This window comes from Aptenodytes patagonicus, chromosome 1, assembly GCF_965638725.1.
Source record: "Aptenodytes patagonicus chromosome 1, bAptPat1.pri.cur, whole genome shotgun sequence".
NCBI lineage: Eukaryota > Metazoa > Chordata > Aves > Sphenisciformes > Spheniscidae > Aptenodytes > Aptenodytes patagonicus.
The window spans coordinates 7,278,851-7,303,856 of record NC_134949.1 but is presented as its reverse complement, the minus strand read 5'-3'; the positions used below and the strand labels follow the sequence as shown (position 1 = coordinate 7,303,856).

The 25,006-nt window shown below is 48.4% G+C and overlaps 1 protein-coding gene across 6 annotated transcripts in view; it reads left to right on the top strand.

Moving 5' to 3' along the window:
• FRMD4A (FERM domain containing 4A) overlaps positions 1-25,006 on the top strand; it is a 396,169-nt gene that overhangs the window by 217,097 nt on the left and 154,066 nt on the right. Inside the window, exon 1 of one of the 6 annotated variants that reach the window (XM_076356406.1) lies at positions 20,774-20,819. The exons of the other annotated variants lie outside the window; for them this stretch is intronic. The gene's annotated coding sequence lies outside the window, so the exon portion shown is untranslated. Of the gene's footprint in view, positions 1-20,773; positions 20,820-25,006 lie in introns of those variants that run through there. 6 annotated transcript variants of the gene reach the window in all.

Below are 25,006 nucleotides of genomic sequence, written 5' to 3'. Positions count from 1 at the left end.
TAGGGTTAGGGTTGGGGTTAGGGTAGCCTTTTCTTCCTCTTACCCAGGAAAAGGCTCCCCAGGGAAAGCATATTCAGACCCTCTCCTGGACCTTGGCTAGAAGCTGCACTAGTTGATAGGCAGTCCCTTACTTGTACACCAGGCAAGCTGAGATGGTTCTCAGAGCGTTTAAATCGGTATCCCTTCCCTGACTTCAGTGGACGTCTTCCTCAAAACACTACATGGGAACCCAAACCCCAGTGCTATGCTTCCTTCAGTAGCTAAAATTTACTAAATCACCTGAGTGCAAAAAAATAGCATATTTGTTGGGGCCACTAGCATGATTCTGTCCTGAAAAGGGAATGCAAAGCTACTGAGCTCACTGCTTCTAACAGGAGCGCCTTCTCGCTGCCAGCCAAGGGATGAGGCCGTCTTATGCACATGGCCATCACATGGTAAATACGGCATTTCCAGCAGGATTTCTTCCTAGGCTTATCCTCCTTCAGCTTATTGCTTTTTTTCTTTCCCACAATCCATGGTGCTACGTCTGGCTCCCGAGCTCGGCAGCCCTGGAGAAGCTCCTGCAGCTGGGTAAACACGTTGAGTGAATAGGACCCTTCACAATGGAGTCACCAGGAAAGCCAAGCACTGCAAAGGCCAACAAATCAGCGGGGACATAATCATGTCATTACAAGACATGCCCCTCCCAAGCACCAGGAAAACACAACCTGAACGCTGCCTAGCAGAGTTGCTCCTCAAACAATAGGTTTTCCACCCCACAGGTCTCCAGGAGTGGCTCTTCCTCTCTTGTCTTCTTTCAGCCATTCATGGTGGTGAGGAGGAAGATGAGTTTCTGCAGAGAGATATTAGGATCTTCCCTCCCACCCGGGATGTTTCAGCTACAACGGACTGCACCAACCCCATTCCCTTTGCAGGGCTGAAGTCGGTCTGGGGAAAGGATGGAGGGATGATAAGAGGGGAAATATTGACAGGCTAAATACTGTCCATGATTATGGAAGTGTAAATGTGAATTATGACAGTGAGTTTACTGCTGATTTACACCGGACTGAGGGAGAGCTGGGTCAGGTCAGCTGCTTCCACAGGCATGGGGTTATATGGGCTTTTAGGCACCAGGGTGAGGAGCAGAGGCGGAGAAGTCTCCAACCCCTTACACTTTCCCTGGCATGTTGCAATGGGTGTTGGAAATACAATGTCATTTACTTCAGTCTGCACATTTGTCTAGTGGCTTTGCCCACTGTGGTCTCTTCTGGCTCTTGGATTTGTTGCTTGGACCCATGCAAGCTCCCTTTTCCCTCGATCTTCTAATCTTATATGTTTTCCTGAAATGCAATGGTTAGCATGCAAAGCAACTCATATTAATCTCCGTCCATTGCTGCAAGGCAAACTTTTCCTTGCTGTAAATTGCAAATTTTACCACGATCTGACCTTGAACACAGAAGGCAATATAATATATGCTGATATGGGCAAACTGGCTATGAGTCTCAAGTGAGCCTATACCAAGCCAAATCCTGAAGTCAAGAATTAGGCAGCTTTATACTAACAGAGGAGCTGGCTCACTGTGTTATTGGCATACGTGAAAATTAATCATATCCTGCAACAATGTTCACAGGATGCGTTTGATTTATTACTAATCCTGTATACTCTTGCAGCTGCTGATCTGCTGCCAGAGGGTATCGTAATGATGTAGCTGGCACCCCTGTTGCGATGGCCATCAACATAGCCAACGGCACACATTGGATCGGTCATCATCAGCAATACTATTGCATTTGCTACCTGAGCTGAAAAATCAAGCCCTGTAGCTGTGGTTTTAAGTTTGTCTCCTATATAGAGAACAAGAATATATTACTCTTACATATTCTTATGCAAGGATAAGAAAGTATAATGTGCACAGATCGGGGGAGCACGTATAAAATCTAAAATATTTCAAAATGTTCAAATCTGCAGAACAAAACTGATTTTGGCTCAGACTACAGGAGTTTCTATCACCCAGCTGCCCCGTGCTAGGTGGTCAGCAGTGGAGGTGTGTGTGGGAGCTGTGCATCGCCCTGAGGCTGAGACGGTTTGTGATCAAGAATGGAAAGGCACAGCTACTGCAGTGCTGTCTTCCCAAAACACAGCTGACCCTCCTGAGATTAGGCCACAGAAAGAGGAGATGGAAGAAATTAAATTCTCGTTCTCGTAGGGTTTCTTGCCTTGTTTTTATCCTGGGCCCTGCCTGGTATAAGGCATTTCAGATTTTAAAATTCACCACCAAATATTTGGAATAATTGAAACACATTGCCTTTACTGTGACAGTATTTATATTACATATTCCTCTTAAGCTTTAAAAAAAATTGCAAATAAAAGATTTTATTTTTTAGGGAAAGTCAAAATAGATTGTTAGGAATTTTCCCACTTTTTTACCTCCAAGTATGACTTTTAGCAAAATGTGTTTGCAGGGCATTTTGGCATGAGTGCTTTCTCTGCCAAAAAACTACTTTCATCAACATTTTTCTAGTTTACCAAAACAGCACCTTTGCCCAGGGGCTGACCATGCAGACACCATTAAATGTATCTGCTGACCAGGAAAGGGCTGTGTCCATCCTCACACCAACAAGCTCATTAGAGGTACCCGTGGCAAAAGGAGATTAGATTTATGCAGTTCAGCTCATTCCCCGTGGAAAAGCTTGCTTTGTGCAGAGCGGAAAAGTCTCATTTTCAGAGCAAAAGTGATGCATTTCCAAAGGTGAAAGTGAAATGCGAGGTGAAGATAGCTGCTCAAGAGCGTCCCACTGAGCTCAAGGCTGAGTCAGAAGACTTTACTCCACTAGGATGCATAGTCATGTCATGAGTTGGGCCTTGCTTTAATTCCCCCAAAATCAGGGATTTAGTGGTAGGGTTGGTTTAAATGCACATAACCCATAGACTTGAACATCAAGATATAAGCCTTTACCTGTGTTTTTAACGCTGAGATAGCATTTTTGCTTGACCTCCCCATCTCCTTCCACCCTGGCCAATAAAGCAGGGGAAAGGTGGTTGCACAGCAGAAGACCCCTGCATCATCTGGGGACCTTTCCCCGGGGCAGGGTCCTCCTCGGGCACAGGCAGAACATCTGTCACCCAGTGTGGGTGACCCTGGGGCAGAAAGCCTGGTCAGATGTCACCCAGCCTGGCTGCTAATTATCCCGCAAGGAAAGGGAACTGGCTGCACAAACTGTGAAACATGAGAGCTGTCAGCATCAGAGGGGATTCGCACTGGGGATGACAGGCATGACCTGCTTTTCCTGCTTTGTTTATTTATTTGGTGACATGCTGTCATTCATTGAATAATCTGGAGTTTTCCTCTTGGGGGTTTCTCCCTTGTTCCTTTGGTACTGAGGATAACCAAGATGGGGATGGGGACAGACACCCCGCTCCCTGACTCGGGCAGGACTTCATTGATGTCCCCATTATACTGGGGGGAAACAAATGAAAAGGGCACAGCACGTGGTCCCCAAAATCCTGGGAGGAGACTACGGATCTTCCATCCACCTCAGGGGAGAGCAACGAAGGTGATGGGACTAGAGGAATCCCATCCCACTCTCCTGCTCCATTGTCTCTTGAACTAACTTCTAGCAGAGTGACTGCTGCATGCCGTTCATCCCCGTGCGGCTGGCAGTGCGAGCTCCACATGGCGCTCACCAGGAAGGGCTTCTCCCACACCACCGCCTGCTTTTCATTACTCACCTTCATTTAATGATGTAGAGGGCAGGGAAGGAGCAGTCCCACATCTTCAAACACCCCAAACACAATCTGTTACAGCTGGGCAATTCTAGTCATCTCGGATGCATAAGGTCTGCTTAAACTGTGATGGTACATAATGTGCAGCACCTTCAGAATTGCCTTCAAAATTGCTTCAGCACAGCCATCCACTAGCCCCGGTTCTCGCTGAAATACATCCATCATTAGAGCAACAACTATACATTAAATTTGCACATAAGCATATCCATGGGAAAGAGTCCATAAAACAAGCAAACTGCCAGCCTTCTTCCAGCAAACTTTGGTTTTATTCTGTGTGTATGTTCAAGGAGGGGAAGGTGGGTTCTGAGTTAGGACATTTCTTATTGTGCCAAGAATGGAGATACTAGTCCAAGTGGAAAAAAAGCCAATTCAAACACTTCAAAAAAGTGGTCGGTCTCTCAGCAGCTGGGCTTCATAATTTACTGGCACATCACCCCCGAATGAGTTGCCTCAAGGTCACTGCAACCCTGAGTCTCTATTTGGGCTGAACCAAGACCTGCCCTCTGTGCACCTAATGGTGTGTGGTGCTCGGCTACAAACTCTCTCAGCAGTGCACGAGGGCAGCATTAGGCACCAAGATGAGATGTGACAGCATGTTTAGACACGGGGACATTCAGGCCTCCCTTAACTGATTTCCAAACCAAAACCTACTGAGTTCAGCAGGAGTCTTGCTTTCACCCCTTCTTGCTCCTCAAGCTGCCTGTTGATAATTATAAATCATAATTATAGAATTATAATGATAAGCCAATTACTAGAGCAAGGCATCTTTTCAAAATCATGTAATAGAAAGAGAAGTGCAAACGTTCTCTAAATTCGTGCTTTTGCAAACTGATTTTGACAGCCTCTCCTCTGCTGACAGCACCTTGCATCCGCCATACTGAGCACAACAGCAACCTCAGTACCGGTCACTACCTACACGATTGTTGTATTTTTATTTTACTACATTGCGTATCTTACAGTGGGGTCCAGCAAAGTGCAAAGGCACCAGGCATGGATCCCATCCTGTGTGACTGCAGAGCTGGGTCTACTCTGAGCATTTTGCAGGTGCAGAACGATGGAGGGCACAAGTCCTGTGCATTTTCAAGACAGGTGAGCCTGCGCTCTTTGCTTTTGCCCAGAGCAGCCATCTCTATAAAAGCTCCTGACAGGCAGGCAATGAGCTGGGCAATGCTCTCATTCCTGTCAAACTCCTGTTTTCCTCAGCATGCATGCCTCAAGCATTGTGCTGTTTTCTTATTTGCACGTGAAATCAGGCAATCCTTCAAATGGTCGTGGCATCCTGAAGTTGAATTTGTTCCTAAAATGTGCATTTGAATAACCAATTGCTCCTCTTTGCTTTCCTGAAGCCTGCCCTGGGAGGGCAGGCCTTGGCAGGCAGCTTGCACATGGCCAGGGGCACCTGTATGCTCGGATGGGGTGTGCAGGGACAGCCACAGCCACCAAGTTCCTTCATGAAGGAAGCACAATGACCTGGCCACCAGCTGGGTACTCCACAGGGAGCCGAGGTGGCCGCATGCCTCCTGTGCTCTGCTGTGCTTGGCGGGGTGGGCACTGGTGAGTGCATCTCCTCACCTTGCCCGGGTCCCTCCCTGGCCATCTTTTCCTTGTAATGGGGATTTTTTGCAACCAGGGTGGATGAGCAGAGGGGAGTAGGAGAAACTCTGGGAGTCAGGGCCCCTGGCTGTGCCTATGCCTTCACAGGGCTGTGCCTGTGGCTCCTGTAGCTTCATCGATCGCTGTAGCACAGGAGCAAATGTGCCTTTTCACAAGCATCTTCTGTGCCCACATAGCATCCAAAATGCAGGGTCAGCTCCTCCAGCCTGGCCAATGCTGGATGCAAAGCAATTTCAAGTGCTTTTTGGAGTGATTTGAGGCATAGCCATCCTAGGAGGTATCATTGCTCCAGGAAACCTCAGGTGGCTTTGGGTACCAGTGTTTCCATGGCCACAAGCTCAGGGAAGAGCAAGAGCATCATGGTTGCTCAAAAAAGGCAAAGCCCAGGGAAAGCCAGGTTATGTTTATGCCTCCAAAGCAGGCTGGCATCCTTAAACACATCTTAGAGATGCTGTAGCCATAATTCTGGTCCTTAAGCTGCTGCCAGTAGAGACAGGGCATTTGGTTGAAGAAGGGAGCAGCAGGGCACAAGCCACCTGCTCCCATCTCATCGCCTGAGCTGCTGGTGAGGCACAAGGAACAGTGTTGGAGAAACAGCCCCATCTGCATGAATGTCCATCCGCACAGGGCTGCACAGCGGGGGCTAAGTGTGTCGTATTTATGTCGCTTTAGGCTCTGCTGGCTTCAGATGAAGAAGGAGTTTTGGGTAGTCTGGCTCACTGGTGCAGCTCTGTAACTAAGTCTAAATGCCACTTTTCACTCAGAGGCAACCATAGGCCACTTCAGATTGTACTGGGGGTTAGCCACGACCTTCAGAAAACTATGCAAAAATACTCTGTTTGCTGTCCTTTGTCAAAACGCTAAATAACAGCCCTGCCAAAGTTGGTAAATATTCCATCGAAGGCGCAGGAGGCCACAAAGAGCATGTTTTAACAGTCACCAGTACAAAATTTGCATCTGGCAAAGATCCTGCTCTGCACCGAGAGCCACATGAGCTTTTGGAGTTAGCATTGCGCCTTGTATGCATTTTTCACCCGACCGCCTCGTTTCTAGGGATGACATTATCAACAGAGGACCCGGTTTTATTGTTAAGTAGCAAATCAATCCAGCTATGCTGAGCGCAGTCCAATCATTGCTTGTAGTTACTGTAGGCTGAAGAAGTCATAAATAAATTAGCATGCTGGAGGTATTCAACATTTCAGTCCCACCGTAAGCACCCAGCCCCTCATTCGCGCTGGCATGGGGCGCGATGGCTGGGCATCGATCCTGCCATGAATTGTTCAGTTTGGGGGGGATTTTTGGTCGGTGTTGCAGGGCAGAGTGGTCAGAGGGCAGGTTGCAGTGCTCCATGTGAGCCCAGACAATTGCAGGATAATCGGAGGTAAATGCAGACTCCTGTTTTCTTTTGTTTCCCAGGGCCAAGGCAGGGCAGGGGCCTCTTCCTGCTCCTCTCGCACTCGCCCAGCGGGAGCGAAGCAAACGCAGGCTCATGTGTCGGTCCATGGGCGCAGGAAAGCCGAGAAAAGGAGCTTTGCAAAACCCCGGCCAGCTCCCAGGGGGACAGGGCTGAGCTCGGCGCCTGCTTTCCTTCTCCTACTGCTATTCCCAAAGCACCCCAGCTGTTTGGTTTTGGGTTTCGAACCTTATTTTTAGAGGGTTTTGATTGTTCAGTGGAAATAAAGCATCGTTTAATATACAGGCACCTAGTTACTCATTACCTCGTTAGCACAATGATATATGAACGGCCGCACCAGTAAAATGATGTTCAACTGCAATATAAACACAGTCACTGCTAAATGGACTCATTTAAAACAGTATTCCTTACATCTGGCTTTCTTTTGGTGAGATTTTTTCCCCCCTCTTCTTTCTCTTTCTTTCCTCCAGGCCGTTTTTCTACTTCTGCTCATTAGGATCATTTTGAAGCGTCCGCCCTCAGTTATCACAGTTTGGGCGGCAAGTGCTGCGGGGAGGGAAGGTGGCCCCATGCAGGCAGCCTGCAGGCAGCTGCCACACGGAGCCCGTGCCCATGTCGGTGTCCATCCCCAGCCCAAATGGCGTGTACAATGAGCTCTGCTCATGCGGCACTAGCGGCGAGGAGGATGATGGTGTTTAACTTGCACGCTCGTCAGTATTCAACTGTAGGGTCAAATGAATCATTTTTTCTAAGTTGTTATTATTGTTGTTGTTGTTATTATCATTATTGTTGTTATTGTTATTATTATGATTCTCTTTTTCTGCCAGGGAGTGTATAAAAATGACATTTACAATCCTGCACCATCATTTATGTGATTTTGTCCCTGGTCACTTGGTAATGCAGAAATCAGTTGTTTTCACTAGTTTGGCAAAAAAAAAGAAGCTGGTTTTGCAACAAAGCAGGTGGCAGCTTCGCATTTCTGTTTGTCACAAGCAGCAAGCCATCTTCAGCCACCCATCAGTTTAAGGAGTCTGTTTTGAGGGAATAAAAGGATGAGAGGGAAATGGGGTATTTCTTATGGATTGCCTTGTTTATTTGCTTGGGCTTGCTTGTTTCTCTGCAAGGGGAAATCAGCAGGAAAAAGAACTTCTAGTGAAAGCCGTGAAAGGGGATGACTTCCAGATTTCCCTCCAGATATTTCACACAACACTACATCAAATATTTGGAAAGCTGCTGTTGAAATCAGCTCCTCTCAAGGGTTGTGCTTTCCTTCCCTGACAGGAGCAGAATGGCCTGTTATGGGGTCTTCACTCTCCAGTTCTGGGTGCTATCTGAATTTTAGCAGAAATAACTGTCTGAAACCTTGAGATTTGCCATCCTTCTTCTCAGGGGGAGCCTTGTAGCCTTTCCATGGACATGGTGCCATGGAAAGCCACCAGGCCAGAGATCAGCCATATCCTGATCTCCAGAGCTTCTCCAGCAGGGTTGAAGAGCAAAGGGGTGGCTGCTGCACACTGACCCAGTCACTCTAAACAATCAAAGGCTAGAGCACACTTCACAACGTATCCAATGTATCATCCTAGAAAGTTAAAAATCTAGTGACATGACTTGAAAAACCTTCATATTTCTAGGTAGGCTTTAGCCAAGAGGCCTGAATTCAGACATCATAAGGTTTCTCACTTGACTTGGGAAGTGGAAGTCGAAGGGGGAAGGTTTCTGTGGGGTGTACTGGCACAATCCTCAGACTTTATTGGAGGTCTGCACCAGCTCAAAATCTGAGTCTGTATGCTCTTCCTAGAGGGTTTATTTATTTTGGCCACGTGCAGGTGGAAGTACCAAGCCCAGGGCTGGCGGCTGCAGGAATGGTGATGCTATAAGGGCTCTGGGAATAAGTGTGCAGAGAGACAACCTATGTGATCACCACTGGAGAAACCCACCATTCACCACCAATTATCACACTCAAGGTCTCAAGAGAGGCTGCAATTATTCCCTGCTCCAAGTCTAGAGCAAATCAGCATTTTCCCAGTAATTGCACTGTAGTAACTACTGTAGATGTTGACTTTTTAATAGCAAACACTGCTCAAGCATTAGATTTACAGTCATGTTAGTTAGCTTTAGTGACTTGGGAATCAATTACCTTGCCGTACAACATGACCAAAGATTATAGGGTAGCCCATGTAATAATTTATACTGCCATCTAGGAGTGAAACTGTAACTTCATCGTTCCGCATAGAAAGACACGCTGTTTGCACAGCAATAATTGCAGTAATAATAATAATAACCATAAAAAGGGAAAAGGAGGAAAACAGTGATTACAAAATAGGGGAAGACCTGCGTACAAATAGGGCACTGAGAGGTGTTGGGAGCTTTGCCATTATCAGTTATTATTCAGAGTGACAATAGCAGTAGCATTTTGTTAATGAGTTTTCCCAGTTCAATTCACTTGGGTTGGCAAGTGAGGCTGCATGGCTCTGCCCTGGCAGAAGGGTTGTCCCAGCCCAGTTGTCTCAGCACAGTGTGTCGTGTCATCAGCGACACAAAACCCCCGTTAACCACTTGCCCTCTTGACTGATGTCAGCACTGCTGATTTCCAGGATCAGTTTTATAGGCAGCATTTTTCCCGTTTTCTGCCCACCTCTCTGCCTCCCAGCACTTGTTCCCACACCTGACTCCCTTCTCCTGCTTGGGACAGGAAAAACTTGTGCCTATTTCTCCAAGTCCCTCTGCAGAAAGCAAACATCATTCTTTTAAGTCCTTTGAAACAAGACCACCCAGGTCAGCTTTTCAGTCTGTGTTTCCAAGCAAATTATGGAGAAAGAACATTAATTAATTTTTTTTCCTCCTGCAAAGGAGTTGTGTCTGTGACCCTTTAACTATTGGCTTTGTCTATTTTCCTCTCATTTATTTCCCATTTATTTCAGTCCTCACTTCACATGAAGCTGGCAGCTGAGCTTTTTGAACCACCAAGCACAGTGGTCCCTTATGAAACAAGGACCAGTAAAACTATATGAAAACTGGTTACTGTCATTATAAAATGGACTAGGACAGGGTCTTCCATAGGCAAGTGTTCATTACCAGACAGTAGAAAGTTTGTACTAATATATCAGACTATGCCCTTGACTCTAAACAGCAAAGCACGCTCCATTTTTAAAATTGCTAAAGCTCAAAAATATTAAGAGTGCCTTAAAATAACGGAGTTAATAAAATGCATAGAGTTGGGCTCTCTTCTCCTTCACCTTCTGGAATCAGCCCAGAAGAGCAGGTTTTCAGAAAAACGTCATCTATCATGAGATTTGGCAACCTTGCACTCTCAGATCTAAGGTCACTGTCACTGCAGAAAGGCAGCCGTCCTGGAATGAGGAGGAGGGGGAGAAATGTCTGCCTGCGAGCTGGGGGATGGGAAAATTAGCATTGCTCTAAACGAGGAGCCTGAGCTGCAGTGGGGAAATAGCATCACTGCCCTCTGAGATGGTCAGAACCCGCTGGGAACGTGCAACCCCGGCTCCGCCCATGCACCCATCAGATGGGTGCATCCAAGCCATGGTCTGTGGAGAGCAGCACAGCCCTGCCACACCCGGTGTGGTGGGACATCAGCGAGGACGTGCTCCCCATCCACAGTAGTGGCTCCCGAGCAATTTGCAGACGAGGCACAGGGGATCCTTTTATCATTAGTTTCCCTCGTTACAGCTTGAATGTGCAAAGGATGATGTATGAATCCAGTCAACTCTTTCCAGGTGTTTGTACCTATTTTGGAAGCACAGTTTAGTTGCATCCTGCATGTTAGCAGTGATATTGCAAACATCAGAGACCGTGAGGCATTTGGGTTTTATTTCCTCTCTTTCTCCCGTGCAGCCTCCCATGAGAACCACTGCGGAAACTCTTCTTTTGCCTGAAAATATGCATTTGACCAACCATGATTGTATTTAAGCCTGTTCAATTGCTTTAATAACAACCCTTCCAACACACTTAATCTGAAAATGTTTTCAATGTACTCAAAATCTTATAAACAAAGATTGCAGTCACCATCACAGTGTTCCTGCAAAGCCAAAACCCAAACATTAGTCGGTTTGTTGTATAGCTTAATTGCTGTGTATCCTATCTGACTGGTGGCATATGCTCCTATAGCTAATCTGAATATAATTTCTCCCCCATTTTTAAATAAAACAAGCCCAAAGAGTCATTGTAAAAAGTATCACCTTAGCAAGAGTTGACTTATGTGTTACATCCAAAGTCTATATTCACCTCTCAGAGTTTAACGAGTTACACTTCACAGTCCTCCCAGGGGAGAGAGAAGTGTGTTATGACCAAACTCAGGTTATAGGTGAGGACAGAGGGATAGTGCAAGGCAAAAAGTCACTGAGAAATGGGTGGAAGAGAACAGATCCAAGCATAAACCCATCCTTCCCCATCATAAAATCAGGCACCTGGTTTTCCGTAGTCCAAAGATTGCAACAACATTACAGAGCTGCAGAAACTATGATTATAATAGCCAACGAGTACTGTTTTGCTGGTAGTTGAGCAGTTGATGAGTCTTCAGTCTTCAGAGGCAAAATATCTCCTGCTTCCCACTTCCAGGAGTCAAGGTGGTCATGGGGAAAAGGTGCTACAGTGTAAGTCCCACGTCTTGCCTGAAAATGCTAGCTCTGAGGTAGTGTCAGCCAGGTTAGAGCTATACCCAAAGTGGGGACTGGATGTTTAACGCTGACTTTTTAGGAACAGGCACCTCCATCCTTTCCTGCAAAGATGGAGCAGGGGATGAAAAGTTGAGCAAGGGGAACATTTCTGAAGCCACAGCTAGTAGGCAAAACCTTCACCCTTTTCATGCAGGAGCTCTGTGATTTGAGACCTCCCTCAGGATGTATGAATTTGAGCTTCTCACCTCTTTTTTTGGGGGGGGAGTATCAATGCCACTTATCATACAGCCTCACAAGTGCCTGCAAGGCTTGTTACAGCCATTAGGTGAAAGACACAAAGAGTCCTCAAAGCAGGCGTCGATAGCAAAGTCTCTCCCATCCCAAATAGCAGCCACCAAGGACTGCTAAGTCTCATCAATGGGCCACTTCCAGGCTCTCCTACCCTTTTCAGGGCTGGTCTCTAGCTGCTCTGGGTCTGTGTGGCCTCGTGCAAACACAGCTAGACTTCGCAGAGACGTTGCCTGGATCAAACCGTGCAGACCACGAGGTGCTCAGAAACCAGGCCACCACCACGTACAGAGGGGAAATGAGCAGCCTTTATGGAGTGAATTAATCAAGCACTTCAATCCTCTTAGCAGAGGGTTAATAGTCTTGTGGTGACCACCCTGGACAGGGTATCAGGAGAGCTGGGTTTTATTCCTGGTGTGCCTCAGTAATGAAAAGGAAATTGTGTTCAGACGAGTGATAGAAGCCCATGCTCCCAAAGACATCAGATACACAGCAATTAGACTCAAGTTAAACAATAAATCAAGTAACACCGAGCCTTTGGCTCTAGCAGAGCACCATTATGACTAGTGCTATGTTTATTTAGAAGATGCTGAGCCCATTTTAAATGTTTTCATATTAAATGTAATTTGGGTGTTTGTTATTAAAGCAATTGACTGGGCCTAAATGCAAACATTATTGGTCAGATAAATATTTTCTGGCAAATAAGATCTGTTCACTGCACTTTTATGACATGAGGGCTTACTCGCTCCAAGATTTATTTTCTGTTTGCTTCCTCTCTTTGCAAGGATTGCCTCATAAAGATTAAAAAAGCCAAAACGAACCAAAATGTAAAGTAGAAATCGCCAATTAAACTGTCAGAAATGGAGCAGCCTTTGTTAATCACCGATTCATTAGCTGGGGGAAGAAGAGGGGTCTCGAGTTAGCACAAAGGCTTTGGTGTCACAAGGTTTGCGATTTATTCCCAGGTCTCTCTCTCTCTCTCCAATTTGGTACGGGATCTTACCCAGGTAAATTGATCTCTCTATGACTCCATTTTCCCATCTGTTCAACTTAGGTAATGATCTTGCCTCACAGAGATAGTGAAAACTTTCAATAAGAAGAAAAGGTTACCTTAAAAACCACACCTGCATCTGAAATTAGGCTACCCCCCTACTACCACCTACAAGAGCATTGGCTAGAACAGCTATTTCCTACTACAGCCAGGAGGTTTCCCTGATTTTGTTTTGTGGGCAGGCAACAGAGGAGAGAAAAACAGTTTATGAAATAGAAAAGTATGACTGAAAAGTAACAGAAATTGGAAAGCAAGCTAACAGCACTCTTTTTTCAGTTGCTAAAATTGTCATTTGGCTGTGTCACTTTAGTATTTCATGAACGCTTTTTTTAATGTTGCAGTGATGTATTGAAAGCGTCTAACTGGCTTTTGATTTAGTAAAATTTATTTAGCAAAAGCTGTTAATAATTATTTCAATGCTCAATTTTGGAACATTCTCTGGATTTTATGCAAAATGTGGCACCCTTTGAAATAGAAAGCTTTTCCAACCGGTGTAAGTTTTGCAATCCTCAGTAGAAGGCAGTGTAAAACTACAAAAAGTTCCTCATATCTGACATCATGCAAAATACAAAGACTACTTCAGTACAAAAAGCCAAACAAATGAGAATGTTTGTTTTATTCTTCTATACAAAAGAAAGTACTTCATTATGTAGCTCCATGCAAGAGGTACATGTAGATTTTGCTTAAACAGGAGGCACGTTTCTGGGCTTGGATCTCTCAGCTGACTCATTTGATGTCCTTCACAATTACCTGTGCTGCCTTTTGTCATGTCATCCAAGAAGGCTTTTGGGTGGCTTTCACCAGCACCGGTCAACTGCAACATCTGAGGACAGAGTGGGGAGAATAACCTCACCTTTCTTCAGCCTTGTTCTCAGGTTCTTGCCATTTACTCATTTGCTATTTACTCAGCAGTTCCCTTGCATCGATGAGGTTAGTCTACTTGCCTTTGTAGGAATGAGATTTCCTCTTATTAGTTGCATTTTACTTCTGTCTTCACTGTGGTCATGTCAGTGGTCTGCAAGCATCCCTCCAGGTCTCCCCCCAGCCAAACAGTGCCCTTTGCCAACAGCAGGAGTGTTTTGTGGTTTTCCTCCATGCCTCCACCACCCATCTCCTCCACCAGCCCCTGCTCCTCCCCTCCCCTGGGGCAAGGTCTCCCCGTCTCCCACCACCACCCAGCCCATTTTATGGATGGAAGAGGCCCCCGCCATGTCCACACCTTCCTGCATTGTTCTGTTTTCAGGACATTTCAGGTGAAAATGGCAATATTCTGGGAATAGCAAGAAGTTCCTGAGCCAGAGTTTTGCTCAGCTTTGAAGAAAAGGGCAGCGGGGTCCCACATGTCCCCTCCACCCCATGGGAGGGTAGAAGGGATTGGTGAGGACCTGACCTCCAGCAGAGAGGGGAATCCTCACCCCTCCTATTCTTCCTACAAGGACAGGGATGGCTCCCAGCTCTTTCCATCAGGAAGATTTCCTTCTCTCTTCTCCTCGCCCCCAGCCCCCTGTGGGTGAAAACGGGGGGGACTACAAGAACGGCCCTCTTCCCCGGCATCACCCCACCGAGGCATGGGTCACCCAGAGAGGGCTGGTGGCACGCCCAGCTCATCTTTATTCCCTTATGCACACTTCAGCTGTTCGCTTTGTTTGGCCTCTTGAATGCTGGGATTACCCGGCGATTACTGGGACGCGGGCGACTTACACTTGAGTCCTGTCCCTCTCCGCACCAGCCCCAGGCTGGAGCTGGAGGCAGCAGGCAGGATTTGCCAGCCCACAGGTCATAGCACCGACCAGCTGGAGTTGGCTTGTCCCCACCATCCGTTTCAGCTGTTGCATGAAGACCGAGCTTCGTTTGCCTGCATAATAATCCTGCCGGCATGCACTTTCTTCGCCTAATGAAGGGAGGATTTATTGCACCGGCTCTTTGGGAACGTCAAGGTCTGCTTACTTCCCTCTTCAGCTCTCAGATATCCTTTAAGTAGAATCTGTGTGAAAATTAATCAGACGCCCTGGAGGCTTATTTTGTCCAATGATAAAGTCCTGCTTCTCCCATTCCCCCCTCCTTTTGTGCCCCAGTTACTTAAAGGATTGTCCTGGAAATTAATGAAACCATGGCATGGGAAGTAACACCCACGGTTCGTCTCAGAAGTGAAGCATTTCTGTGGAAGGCTTAACTAGAAACATCTCGTGGTTCACTCAGCAAACTTGGAGATTTTCCCAGTTTGAAGTGCGCTGCACCATGACAGTTGGTATTGCATGTGCTCTATCCCCTAAGTTGTTTGCAGTTTTCCAGATCCAGTTATATGAGTCAGGTCCTGCTCCTGAGTAATTGCATTTTACATTTCTGCAGGAGATCCCTGTGGTTTCCACCTAGTTTCCAAAGTTCTCAGCATGAATTAGCTCAAGGACACAGTTCATCCCAAGCTGTTATAGAGGGAAAATGAGGTGATAGGGACAGGTTTGGTAGTGGTACACACAACCCTCCGTCTCTCTCTTGCTGGCCCTAGTCCATGGAAGTGGGTGAGGGCAACCTGGAGGTGGCTTGGGTGACCAGTTGGGTCACGTCAGTCCCTTTCCTACTTCCCAGCATTGAGGCAGATTTGTTGCTTGGAGGATACAGATTGTCTCAGCTGAACAGAGGTGAGGATGCTTGCTTCTTCTCCAGCCAACCTACATCAGAGCTCAGGAGCAGAAAAGAGAGTGCTATACCATGAATTTCAGAGGAACTGCATGAATTAACCCATAGGCTAACCTGACACTTAATTTTCTAGGGCTGGCTGACCCTTGTCATGGTTAGAATAAGTCATCTGCATTGATTTACAGTGGGATTCATGTGCCTAACAGATTATATCATCTCTGAAAATGGACTTCAGTTCCCAAGTTACTTAGGACCGTGTTGCTTTTTAAGTTTTGGGGCTTTTTAATCTTTTACTGCCAGTCAAATATTTTGAGTTAAGAGTTGTGCAATCAATGGAATTTAGGCCATTAAACACCTCCCACAGGGAGGTAGGCAGCTAGATACCTTCAGCAAAACCTAAATATTCCTTGAAAGCATTTCCCTCACCTTCCATGGGTTTCAGATGTACCATACGGGGGAATGACATTGACTTCGTAAAGCACTGCACCACTTATGGATTCAAATCTTTGTGTAAGTGTGAATATTACTTCCTGACGTGACATCTCCTCCAACCCGTTAGTGCTAATTAATGCAGTTCTGGGATAGACAATATTCATTAAGCTTTTCTGAAAATACTAGAAATGTTCATGTAACAGCTCACACACTTTGATGGCACCCACAGTCCTATCCCCACATTCCCTGTAAAGTATTTTGATACTTTAATCTTTGCTGAAGAGAGTGGAAATTCCATTACAGTGGAACTACTGTCAACAGTAGTTCTCCAGCACAAGGCCATGGTGTTTCTTCCTTGCTTTGTTATCAGGAACCAATAAAAAAGAATCAGCATGTTGTTATTTTGGCGCAAAGGCATCTGGTTGCTGGAGGCTTCCCTCTGTGTATGTCAAAGTTAAATATTTGGGTTACTGTTCTCTTTTTGGGACTTCCCATGATATGAACCAGCTTGGAAGAGATGCAGCTATCGCCTGCTTCTAATCATTGCAATGACAGCAGCTCTGCTGCCTCCAGACTAAATGTTTGTTACCGGGTTGTATTGTTTGGGTATTGACAACTCCAGAGACCTTGTGAAATTACAGAATCTTGCTACTGCTGCTGAATTATAACTAGGAAATTTAGAGAGCAATATGCATGAGGTGAATGGTGGGTTTTTTCCTGAAAGGAAGCTGTTGAGGAAATCTGAATTGCAGCATGTATGTCTGGGAGAGGAAGAAGGGGAGAGCGAACTCTGGGTGGCACAAGGCATTGCCTCTGCATTGCAACGCAGCCATCCTTCTGCAGGCTTTAATCGAGCTGGTGGGGGCTTCAGCAGCTGTTTCACTGAGCCAGCAGCGAGCCCTGCATGCATTACAGTGATCCATCAGGCTTTGGTGTCTTCCTTGGACTAGTGGTCACAGCCTTAGTGGCCTCGTGTCTACCAGCATCTAAGCAGCCATCCAAAGCTGTCCCAAGTATGGACTCACCAGGCTGCGCTCCCAGCAGTGTACAACTGTCCCACAGGGTGGTGCCGCCCAGTTTATTAGCTCGATTTCCCACACATCGAACCGCCATGAGTGCCATTCTGCACTCATGTGTGTTTGCCCATCTGTGAAACGAGGCTGGCAGCTCTCCCCGACGTCATGGGAGTGCTGCAGGGCTCGGTTAACTGCGGCTGCAGAGCTTTGCAAGCGATGCCACGTAACTGCAGACAACAATTACTCTTTATCCAGGAGGCTCTTTAACATCCTCTGCTGCCCCAGCTCACTGGTTTACCTGAAGAGGGCAAGGCTGGAAGGAAGGATAAGGATCCCAAAAGCATGATTTTCCCCTTGGAGGCTTTGCTAGGGACAGCATTTCTCACTTTTCCACCCCAGATAGGTTTTCTTATTGTTAAGGTCTGCAGCCACGCTGAGAGCTTCTGTTCCTCTCTATTTATAGATCCCAAATTAAAGGTTCTGTAAATGTTGGTCCCTCCACAGACCCTCTATCCCACCCCACTGCGCTTGTAGCTCAGGGTACCACCCTGCTACCAGGGAATCAGCCCAGATCTGGCTGCGGTGTTTCGAGGAAGGAGGCGTGCAATGAACCAGTGAGAAGATCTGGAGCAAATTCCTTGTCTAGTTCTGGGGGAAAACAGCACTTTCTGGTTGAGCTTTCATGATCAACTCTTGGCAGGGACAATGCTCCACTATCTTTCCGTGTTATAAGAAACAGTCCCCGTTTCTAAATTCTTTGTTAGCTCCATCAGGTACCTAGAGGATGTTATCTTCACTCAGAGCAGTAGTTTATTTTTATTACAAATGTTGCATCTCTAATTAGAGGATTAAGGAAATGTAGCAGGAATATCTCCCACCATTGCAGAAAATTTTAAGCCTTTGTACCAAAGCATATTGCACTTTCTTTTGGGGGAGTGTTGTGCATGTGGTCCTGGATGGGTAGGAAAAGTCATGTCCCTACAAGGGATCTGAGGAGGACGCAGCTTGTGGTTTCACAAATATGATGATCCAGCCTCTCTTTCTGTGTGGTGGGGCTCAAAGGCTGCAGAGGTGCTGATCTGTTGCACCTGGAAAACCAAGGAGCTCCCCATCGATTTCTACCCCAAACAATTTCCATGACATGACACCTGTCAGTCAGTTGGTCTGTGACTCAGGTCCTTTCCTGTGACATAAACCAACTGATGCCCCAAAGATGTTGGAGGACACCATTAAGATCACACAGTGATGGGATGCTCTTTGGGCACATCTGGTAGACAACCCCACCGTAACATGGGGCGTGAGAAAGGATGCTTTCTTGCCGTCTCCAGACTAGTCCAAGATCCATGCCTATTTATCCAAGCTTTGTGCCAAAGGAAGAGAGTGAACTGTTGTGGGGAGCCTGTAATTTCAAGCTAAGTCTAACAAAACTCCCCACACCTGCACTGAAAGCTGAAAATTGCGATTCTGGGCAGAGTGAGCCTTGCTTTCCAGTTATTGCTGCTATGCATGAAACAAGTTACTTTCCAAATAGAGGCTTCCAATCTCTGTTGCTGCTTCTTTAACCCACCAGGTGAGCTCTTTTATCACCGGCTGAATAATGCTGCACCACACCCTGGCTCTGCTCTGGGTTTGGAGGCAGATCCTGCCAGGAGAGGATGGGTTACCTGGAAGGGCAACATGTGCCATACAGCGATGGGTGGGGAAATTGCCTTGGGGCTTTGCTAGTTGAAGGATCTTTCTACCCCAAGGGCAAAGTCCATTGCCTTGGCATATTCCTGTAGAGCAACAAGCACAAGCAGGCATCTGCATGGTGAGTGCACCTTTGAAGCAGCTTCCCCTCCTGTTTTAGTGAAAGACAGCCTAGGAAGGTGATTTTTCATTGCTAGTCTTAAGCAGGGTTCAGGAGCAGGGCTGAACCACAGCTGGGGTTCAGGTTTGCATGTTCTCCTTTGCTACCGCCACTGAAGATGGCAGAACCTGCTTGAGATATGTTGTGACCTCCATTGAAGGAAAAGAGCAAAACAGAATTTAGGAGGCAACTTGAAGTTTTACCCCGCTCTGAAATTATGGGTTTAAAATTCCAGGAGGCTTTGAAGTTTGTGCTTTGGTAGTTTGCCCCTCAGGGGTACTTCAGCAGCCAGATCTAGACATGGGTTAGATGCAACCTGAAAACCTGAACAGGATCTAGCTTTACCTTTGCAATGTAGTTGTGGTCCCCCTGCTTTTCCTGGAGCAGAGATGGGTACTTCTGCTGCCTCTTGGTCACTGTGTCCTGACCTTGGGATCGCCTCCAGGGCAGAGCTGGGCCACCTCAGCCACTCGCTCTTAACCCTCAGCAGCCAGAGGCCAGAACTGCCTCTATATTTATCCCCTTAATCAAAACCAGCCCCTTGGGTGGAGCGAGCTGGGCGGGTGAGCCTGCCTGTGGCTGCATGCACAGCTCCGTTTTTATGTCTGTGCCCTTAAAGACAGGAGAGAGAACTGCACTCATGCATTTACCTATTGTACCCAAAAGGACTTTTCAGCCCGCTGCCCCCCCAAGCCTGTTGCAGAGGAGAGGACATCAAGGCTCGTGGCACCTCCATGCTGGCATGGTCTTGGCTTTCAGTCTGGCAGCAGACCAAACCCAGAAACACCCCCAGCTAAACTCAGACATCCATCCCGTTCACCACCACCGCGTTGGGAGAGCAACTTTGTCATCTTCCTACAGGGCAAAGAGGAAATTTCCTATTTCCCATGTAAGCCCCAGCTCCATCCTCGCCACAAGCAGACTCGTGGTGGCATAAATGCCAGCTGAAAACAAATGAAGGAAAGGGCTCGCCTCCACACCTCCCCTCCCAAAGCAGACCTCTTCACGGCCAGCCTGTGCCAGAGTGTGGCACAACGGCAACCTCAGGGTTTTACCTTCTGGGAATAAGACCAATCCCAAAAAGAAAATGCTGACAGGGAAGCAAAGCAGCAGCAGTAAGTCAGAGCTCTAACTGCAGACGTTGTAGTGTGGGTGCTTTGCACTGTGCTTGTTTAAACCAAAAAATCAGCGCTTTTTGGAGCTCACACACATTGTCCTTCTTGACTGATCTAATTATTTAATAGCAATACCCTTGCATCAGGGCTACAGCTAGTGCAGTCTGTAAAGACGCTTTATTCCCGGCAGCATCCTCTGCTGGTGGGTGCACTTTTACACTGTCACAAGTTGCACCCTTGTCCCAGCTGGGGCAAGAGGAGGAAATCGGGGGTGCCCCCCAGCACCAGGGCTGCAGCCTTGCAGGAGCTGCTCTGCCTGCCCAGCCCCATGGGTGCCCAGGGCCCTCGCTGCCCTCCTCTTCCTCCCTGCCGGTGCTGCGTGAGCAACTCGGAACAAGCATCCCCGCTGCTCTCGCCCCTCTCCATTATCATTTCAAGGTGTGCACGCGTGGGTCGGGAGGGGATGAATGCCCACACGCCCGCACCCTTCCTCCCTCCATCCTTCCATCCCTTCATCCTCCTCCCAGAGGCGAGGGGGAGCCCAGATGTTGGCAGGCCCGAGCCGGGTTCATCAGTTTCACATGACCCAGCGCCAACTGCTGCTCGCTGCCCTCCTCCCTCCTTCCTCCTCCTTCCTCCCCCTCCTCCTCCTCCTCCTCCTCCCTCCCCGGCTCCAGCCTCGCAGCCTCGCAGCGCGGCGGCGGCCGCGCAGGAGCCGGGGGCCGGGGGCCGGCAGGCGGGGAAAGGGAAGAAGAAGAAGAAGAAGAAGAAGGGGGAAAGGAGGGTTACGGCACCCCGGCTCGGAGCATGGGACCGCCCTAGGACCGCCCGGGGAGCCCGCCGGGAGCGGAGGGAAGGGCCGCGCCGGCCCCGCGCATCCCACCGCGGAGACGCGGGCGATGGATGCGGTGCGGTAGAGCCGCGGCCTGCCGACGCTGGTGCAGCGGGGATGCTCTCGCCCCGGGCTCGGAGCTGAGGGGCCGCCGGAGCCGCCGAGGGAGCGGGAGAAGGTAACGGGGTCTTTGTCTGCGGAGGGGAGGCGAGGCGAGGCGAGGCGGGCCGGGGCTCCCCTTCCAGCCCCGGCCCCGGGGGGAAAGCCCAGCCGCAGTGTGCGGGTTGCTCCACGCCCCCCTCCCTCCATTTATCTCAAACGGAGAGAAATGTGGGCAGCATCTGCTTCCTCTATCCTTTCCAAAAAAAAAAAGCCCACCCCAAAATCCTGAATTTGGTGGGCGAGTAAGGTAGACGAGCTCGGCGGCTGGGTTTTTTTGCACTAGAGGGAAGGAGAGGGTGTGGGGAGAGAAGGTGGTGCTGTGATTTCTTCCCCCCCCCCCCCCCCCCCCCCCGCGCCCCCCGCAATCTGGATGCCTGTCCCCACTGACTGCTAAGATGGACTGCTCCTTCCCTTTCCAAATGGCTGCAGCAAGTTTAATGCAGAGCTGGGGGCTTCGCAAAGGGCAAAGTCCCTGGCCTGTTTTTCCTTTCCCCTGTGCACCTTTTCCTAAATCAGGGGCAGAAAAGTTGCTACAGATCCAGGGCTAGAAAAGGCAAATAAATAGCTCTGTTTCCAAACTGTGCCTGTCTGGGTGTATCTGCATGCCTTGCAGACATGCTCCGCGTAAGGAGCGTTTCTCGGCCGCATTGTTAGCCTGCTCGCTGCTGGGGAGGGCATGAGAAAAGTTGTTTCAAGCCTCTATATAAAATTTCCAGGAGAGACAATTGTTTCTAATAATAGCCCTGGCAGTGGTTTAGCAACACAATGCACACAGATGCGGGAGCAAGCTAGCAAATCTCCTCTCCCAGGCAAGCCAGGTCGCAGGGAAAGCTGAACTCCCAGCTTGTTGGTTGGGTTTGGGATTTTAAAACATTGTCCTGAACAAAAACCCCAGCACCGCTCGCCCTTTCTGCCAGGAAGGGGGTGTGGTGCCTGTGCCTGCGCACCGCACTTTACGGGCACGGCTGAGCTGGGCTTTCCCGGTGCCTTGGGTATTGAGAGAGGCTGAATCCCGGCTCTGCCCAGCACCAGCTGGATATTGGGGTGTCTCGGACTTGGCTCCCTCTAGATTGGCCCCCGGGGTCTGATGAGCATCCCCCGTCCATGCACGGAGGAGGCCATCACCAGCGTGGGTGTCTGTGCTATTTTCCCTGCCTAGAATTGCCTGCCAGGCACTAGAGAGATCTCAATGGAGCTAAAACTATCAGACTGATCCCCTTTCTCCTTGTGGCGATGGCAGAGGGCCTGGCAGGAGGGCTGCTGCCTGCATAGCTGCCTGCACACTACTTGAACCCGCGATGCTAACCCTCCTGGGCAATGGTGCACCAGCTCGGCTTGGTGGCTCAGAGCTGCTTGTCTTGACCTTCCTGGCACAAGTTACCAGTAGCTTGTCCTCTTCCAAATATTAATATTTTTAAGGGGTTTGTAAGTACTGGTGTCAGGCGGGGATGTGCCACGTGCTGCGGGAGGGAGAGCCGCTCATGGGGCGATTTCCGCAGCCCAGCTGTGCCACTGAGCGAGGGAGGCTGTGGCAGAAGCCGTAGGAGCTAAGGAGACATCGCTTCTTTTAATGAGAGGGGATAACTTGAAGGGTCTGCAGCTCAGCACCACCTCGCGCCGCTGCTTAGGTCAGCTCTGTTTCTCTGAGGACCAAACAGGCTGAAGGGGATGACAGGAGTTGGCGTTGGTCATCCCTCGTGCTGCCAGTGACCCCATCCAAATCAGTTCCCAGAGTGGGGATAACCGCGCCAGTGGGGCACAGCATGTGGATTTATGCAAATGTAAAATAAACATTTTGTTCTTAGGTGAATTTTTGTTTTAAACATCCGTGCAAGAAATACAGGATCTTTGCCATTATTTGAGTATAGATACACTAGTGAGCTACTCACAACCCACTGGGGCAAGCTACCCATTTCTCCTGGTAGATGGTTTCTAGTGGTCCCGTTGCTGTGCATCTGAACTGATCATTGCATTAAAAATACAAGTCAGTATTTGGTGATACCTGTGGTCACAGCATTGGGTCACTCAGGGCCATACAGCAATGCAGCGTCACTTGGCGCAGAGAGCATCTTCTGTAGAGATCATGTCAAATTGTTTAGCCAAGTCAAGAGCTTTGCTTAGTGCACTGGGTGTTGTTAGTAGGGACATAAGACTGGGGAAGACTTCCCAAGTCATCGAGTCTAGTCCCACATATCACAGGTAATTACAATAATACATATCCCCTTTGTTGCTACTGTTTCTTGCTGTGTGAATAACAGCAGAAGGTTTGAATGCAGCTTAACAGACAGCAAGGGCAAAGTAAAACTGCATGGTATGAATGAGAGAGAAAAAGCTGTGTTAGGGAGAATTTGAAAGGGGCTGGGGAGTGACTGACGTCTCAAGTCCCAGTCTAGTAGGACTGTGAAGGAGAAGGAAGGGTCATGCATTGTGAGGGGGGTGAGACACACAGGGAAGGTATAAAAGAAGTGTGTTGATCCAACACCAACCAAATTTGGGGTCAGGGCTTAGTCCCCTGAAGGTGCAGCAAGGCACAGCGTGACCCATTTCTCCTGAGCTAAGCAGGAGCAGGCTGGATCACTGGGACAAGCAAAGGCTGTTTTCAGGCATGGGGCCACGCTCACGCTCAGCTCGCAGGGACCTTGGGTGTCTTTCATTCAAAACACTCTAGGTTTGAGGCAGTCAGTATTCCTGTGCCTCTGAGCTGCACCCAAAATCTCCATCTAGCTGGGAGCCATCCCACAAATGCCCCACCTCTTGGGGAGCTGGGGGGAGGCAGTGCTGCTGGGTGAGCTGTAAGAGCAGGTGATGGTGTCTCCCTGGAGTCCCCACGCTTCAGCGCAGGATGGGGTGTGCTTGGGTGCACAGCTGGATTCCAAGGTCACTCGGCAATGCCAATCTCCAGTCATCCTTGCTGGCTTGCTCCTTCCAGTGGTTGGAGGTGTGGATTGCCCTGCGGCCCCAGTGCAAGCAGAGCACAGCAGCCCAGCAGGCAGCAAGGTCTGACAAGGTTAAGCTGTGGTTGAATGGCCTGCAAGCCTCCTCCAGCTCCAAATCCCAGTTTGTCCCAGTCTCTCCCAGGCCATACGGTTCCCTAAGCCAGCAGTGGATTTCCCAGCATGGCCCTGGGGACCACCGCAGCTGACAACATCCCCTGATATTTCTCCTTCTCCCAGACTTTTAACGACTTAATCCCCAGCCCTCCTGTAAATCTCAATATGTCCTCTTTCCTAGAAAGCCACAAATGATTTTCCAAGGCTGCACAATGAGTTGGAGGCCCTGCCTTCTGCTCTGGAGGTGAATCCCCTTAAGGACCAAAAATGTCATTGACTGGTTTTATCTCTGACCTGACACTGAGAAGATGCCCCAGCCAGACGTTTTATAAGCTCTGAGCTTCTGGAAGCACTTTCATGTTGATGAATCGCAAACATGTAGGGTTTGATCCTGCCTCCCTCTGCTCCAAGTCACCTTTGCACTCCACCTACTCACGGTCAATGGCAGCCTGAAGGTTTATTCCTTGCCTATGTCAGGATCTAGTAGGCTGCCTGCCAAAATAAGTAGAAGAGCCTGATGTTCCTCCCCTTCCCAGTGCATCCCTGCTTCATGGCTGTGTTATACTTCTCTGTGGCCCCATGCATGGTGTCAGATATCCTGGGTGCATCTCCATGGGGTGGGGTGGGACTTCAGCCCTTGCCCAGCTTTAAAGCACAAAGGAGACCAGAGGAGCAAGAACCATCTGATTTCAGGTGCAGTTAACAATGTTCTTGCTTACAACTCCCTCTGGCTCCTTTCCTAGCAGATACACCATCCTTCTGCTCTTGTCCTGAGCTGCTGTGTGGCATTTTCACGTGGTGTTAAACAGTTGCTGTGTCCCACCCTCAAGAAAAGAGCACTAGTGGGTAGCAAAATGCCCTTTTCACCCTCTATATCTGCACTGGTGGGATGTGGTGTGACATAGTGTAGTAATCTTTGGGAAAAGTCCTTGAAAGCAGAAAAAAAGGAGGCAAGTTGACCCTTTTTTACTTAAATTCACTGTGAAAGGGTCCACTGAAAATCTCGTAGAAAACTGCAAGCCAAAAAGAGGTTGATATTCCCATTTTGGCTACAGAAATCCTTTATGCATACACTTCCACGTGTAACATGTAACATTTTGACAATGGCTGTTGGGCTTGCCAACCCGCAAGGCTCAGGCTCTGTGTTTAGATT